Source organism: Mus pahari, unplaced genomic scaffold, assembly GCF_900095145.1.
Source record: "Mus pahari unplaced genomic scaffold, PAHARI_EIJ_v1.1 scaffold_12672_1, whole genome shotgun sequence".
In the NCBI taxonomy this organism is placed as follows: domain Eukaryota; kingdom Metazoa; phylum Chordata; class Mammalia; order Rodentia; family Muridae; genus Mus; species Mus pahari.
In genome coordinates this window covers 195-5083 of record NW_018392946.1, presented here as the reverse complement: position 1 = coordinate 5083, position 4889 = coordinate 195, and the positions used below count along the sequence as shown (strand labels likewise).

Here is a 4889-nt window from a genome sequence, read left to right as displayed (position 1 = left end):
GGNATAGGGAACTTTCGGGAAAGCATTTGAAATGTAAATAAAGAAAATAATAATAATAAAAATGTAAATGAAGTAAATACCTAATAAAAATTGGAAAAATTAAAATAAAATACTTCTTATTAAAAAAAAGAAATACGGGGCAAAAAAGGAACAGAGACTGAAGGAATGGCTTGTCAATTAATAGTGTTGGGGATTGGTGGTTTTTGAACATAAACTTAAAAAAATATTATTTTATTTATTTACATTCCAGTTTTTGCCCCTTTATAATCCCCCGTCCCATAGTTCCTCATCCCATTCCTCCTCCCTGTTTCTGAGAAGATGCTTGCTCCCAACCAGGCTTCTCCCCTCACTGGGGTCTCAAGTCTCTCAAGGATTAGGCACCTATTCTCCCACTGAGGTCAGACCATTATTCCTCTGCTATATATGTTCCAGGGCCCTTGTACTAGCTCGTGTATGCTGCCTAGTTGGTGGCTCAGTGTCTGAGAGCTCCCAGGGGTCTAGGTTAGTTTATACTGCTTGTGTTCCTATGGGTTCTGTAGATTTCTCTTAAATCCATTTGGTTCATGACTTTTGTTAATTTCACTGTGTGTCTGTTTAGTTTCTGTTTCAATGACCTGTCCACTGGTGAGAGTGGGGTGTTGAAGTCTCCCATTATTTCTTTTTAATTCTCCTTAGTAACTTTATTTAGCAAAATAACATTCCACATACAGAGAGATCCATCACCTCACAGTTCTCTTAATTTTATTTTATTCTTGAGTGCAGTTAAAAGCAATACAATCAAGATGTCCAGTGCAAACTTTATATGACCCTGCACAAGGGAAGGCCTGGGCCAAGTAGTGGGAGTGGGTGGGTAGGGGAGCAGGGGTGGGGGTGGGGTACAGGGAACTTTTGGGATAGCATTTGAAATGTTAATAAAGAAAATAATTAATAATAATAATAATAATAATAATAATAATAATAAAAATAATAATAATAATAAAAATGTCCAGTGCTTATGCTCTCAAGCTTCCGTGTTCGGAACTTGGAGTCCTGTGCTTTAAAAGTGCTTTTTTAAAAATTAAATTATTCAAGATCTTCACCCCATCCCCATTCTGCTTTGCTTTTGAGAGGATGCTCTCCCACCCACCTTACCCCAGCAACTTTTAAGAGACAAGATCCTGGGTCACACTTCTTTTTTACTCTAATCTCAAGACTGATTGATCTCAGATACATATTGGGCATCAAAGTTATGAAAATTGGAGAAAAAAAATAATAGGAAAAAAGTCAACTTCCCAGCCAATACTAGAATTTTGTTAGAACTGAAAATTTTTATGAAATGTTACTTTAAGTAATCAGTTTTTGTAAACTTCAACACTGTTCTTCGTATAGATGTTTTTGTTTCTATTTGGTTGATTTCAACCCTGAGTTTGATTATTTCCTGCCTTCTACTACTCTTGGGTGAATTTGCTTCCTTTTGTTCTAGAACTTCTAGGTGTGCTGTCAAACTTCTAGTGTATGCTCTCTCCAGTTTCTTTTTGGCAGTACTCAGTGCTATGAACTTTTTCTTAAGAGTGGTTTCATTGTGTCCTGTAAGTTTGGGTATGTTGTGACTTCATTTCCAATAAACTCTAAGTAGTCATTAATTTCTTTCTTTATTTCTTCCTTGACCAAGTTATCATTGAGTAGAGTGTTGTTCAGTTTTCTTGTGAATGTTGGCTTTCTATTATTTATGTTGCTATTGTAGCTCAGCCTTAGTCTGTGGTGATCTGATAGGATGCATGGGACAATTTCAATATTTATGCATCATTTGAGTCCTGTTTTGTGACCAATTATATGGTCAGTTTTGGAGAAGGTACCATGCGGTGCTGAGAAGAAGGGATATCCTTTTGTTTTAGGATAAAATGTTCTGTAGATATCTGTTAAATCAATTTCTTTCATAACTTCTGTTAGTTTCACTGTGTCTCTGTTTAGTTTCTGTTTCCAGGATCTGTCCATTGATGAAAGTGGGGGACTCAAGTCTCTCACAATTATTGTGTGCAGTGCCATGTGTGCTTTGATCTTTACTATAGTTTCTTTAATGAATGTGGCTGCCCTTGCATTTGGAGCATAGATATTCAGAATTGGGAGTTCGTCTTGGAAGATTTTACCTTTGATGTGTATGAAGTGCCCCTTCTTGTCTTTTTTGATAACTTTGGGTTGAAAGTCGATTTTATTCGATAGTAGAATGGCTACTCCAGTTTGTTTCTTAAGACCATTTGCTTGGAAATTTGTTCTCCAGCCTTTTACTCTGAGGTAGTGTCTGTCTTTGTCCCTGAGGTGAGTTTCCTGTATGCAGCAAAATGTGTGTCCTTTTTATGTAGCCAGTCTGTTAGTCTATGTCTTTTTATTGGGGAATTGAGTCCATTGATATTAAGAGCTATTAAGGCAAAGTAATTGTTGCTTCCTGTTATTTTTGTTGTTAAAGTTGGCATTCTGTTCTTGTGGCTCTCTTCTTTTAGGTTTGTTGAAAGAATACTTTTTATAGGGCATGGTTTTCCTGGTTGTGTTGGAGGTTTTCCTTTATTATCCTTTGAAGGGCTGGATTCGTGGATAGATATTGTGTGAATTTGGTTTTATCACGGAATACTTTGGTTTCTCCATCTATGGTAATTGAGAGTTTTGCTGGGTATAATGATATGGGCCAGCATTTTTGTTCTCTTAGGGTCTATATGACATCTGCTCAGGATCATCTGGCTTTCATAGTCTCTGGGAGAAATCAGGTGTAATTCTGATAGATCTGCCTTTATGTTACTTGACCTTTTCCCTTACTGCTCTTAATATTCTATCTTTGTTCCTTGAATTTGGTGTTTTGAATATTATTTGTAGGAGGAATCTCTTTTCTGGTCCATTCTATTTGGNGTTCTGTAGGCTTCTTGTATGTACATGGGCATCTCTTTCTTTAGGTTAGGGAAGTTTTCTTCTGTAATTTTGTTGAAGATATTTACTGGCCCTTTAAGTTGGAAATCTTCTTTCTCATTGTCTATAGCTATTGTCTGTAGGTTTGGTCTTCTCATTGTGTCCTGGATTTCCTGGATTTTTTTTTCTGGACCATCAGTTTTATGACATTCCATACTCATTCTCATGGTAGTAGGGCAGGTAGTAATGAGTCACACAGAAGTTTTTAAGTAAGAAAAATTAAAAACACATTTTGTCTGAGCTGGGGGGGTCTCAGCTTGATAGCCTTTTCTTCTCTTAAATAACAAGAAAAATTTGCAGAGTACACAATCAGCCTCAGGATGGTGGTTGCTGAAACCAACTCATGGATATTAATTATACTAATTTCTCAAATCTTACATATCATTCAAACACTTCTGTCAAGCATATTTTCTTAAAATGTGAAGGTAATTTTAATTCGTGAGCAATTAGCATTTCACTTCCGAAAATAGAAGCCAGAAAGGCTAGGACTAACTGACATCAATTATAATATTCTTTGTGCTCAGTTGTCTATTCCTAACAACTTGGAAGCAGCCACAGCCCCCATGGTTCTTCCCCTTCTCATCCCTAGGTCTTTATTTTTGTCTGAACTGGTCCTGTTCTAGGTAGGATTTCCTTTTTCCGACTCTGTTGTCATTCTTGGCTGTATCTGTGTCTGGTGCTGTGATCACACAGGGACCATACAGCCTTTACAGAGGTGGATCAGAGCTTGGTGATCTGGTTCTGCTGAGCAGAAATGATGGTGAGTGAAGCCGTTTTCAGTACTCTATGTGGAAAGGATAGTCTTGGTGATTTTCAGTTGTGGGGAATGTGGCCAAACGGAGGTTCTTGTCCAGGCTGAGGAGTTCCTCCATATCTTTTTCAGTTAATTCAAAATCAAATACCTGAATGTTCTCTCTAATCCGACTTGGGGTGACAGATTTGGGAATCACTATCAAGTTCCTTTGTATCTGAAATTGAATCAAAATCTGAGCAGGAGATTTCCCATGCTTCTTTGCAATCTTTCGAATGACAATATCATCAATCAAGTGAACCCCACCTCCTGAGCCACCGAGGGGACAGTAAGTGGTCACAGACACATTTCTTTTATGACAAAAATCAATCAGGTTCTTTTGATTAAAATAGGGGTGGCATTCAATCTGGTTAGTTATCGGCCTGACTCTCAAACCAGGCCTATCCAAAAGCCCCTCAAGCTGTTCATGGTTAAAGTTGGACACTCTGATATTCTTCACCAGACCCTCAAACACCAGGTCCTCCATGGCCTCCCAAGTGTCGAGGAAGCTGGTGTTTCTGGGTATGACCTTGCCATTGCGATCCAAAGGGATATCTTTTTTTCCCAGGCTTGAAACCCATGGGCCAATATATGAGGTAGAGGTCCAGGTAATCCAAGTTTAGGGCTGCCAGGGTATTGGTGCATGCTGTTTTCACCAAAGACTTCTTGTGACAGGTACACCACAGCTTGCTGACTACAAAGAGATCCTCTCTCTTAACCACACCATCCCTGATCTTCTCATTGATTCCCATTCCAACCTCGCTCTCATTGTGGTATAAGTAAGCACAATCAAAGTGCCAGTAGCCCAGGTTGATAGCCACCTTGACTGCATCGGTCACTTCTCCTGGAGAGGCCTTCCAGGTGCCCAAGCCCACTGTATGTCGCTGCCATCTCCGACCAGCGGAAAAGAAGCGACGAAACCGATGTCCTTCTCAAAGCAGTTTATTCAGGAACATAACTATGTGCACTAAAATGATTCCCCCCTCCTTTGATCTCTCGGTCATCCCCTTTTATACCCTCTAGTCCATTCCCTATCACCCCATTCCACGTAGGCATAGTTCATTGGCTCAGGACTACATTTGTCACATCATCTGATCTTTCATTGTGGTGCATCTGTGCAGTGCAGTTTAACGGATGTGACTATCTTGAGGGATATGAGGATGTC

General features: G+C 39.1%; 1 pseudogene; it reads right to left on the bottom strand.

Annotated features, from left to right (window-relative positions):
• Positions 1–3643: 3643 nt before the first annotated feature.
• Positions 3644–4615, bottom strand: LOC110315269 (annotated as a pseudogene).
• Positions 4616–4889: the final 274 nt, after the last annotated feature.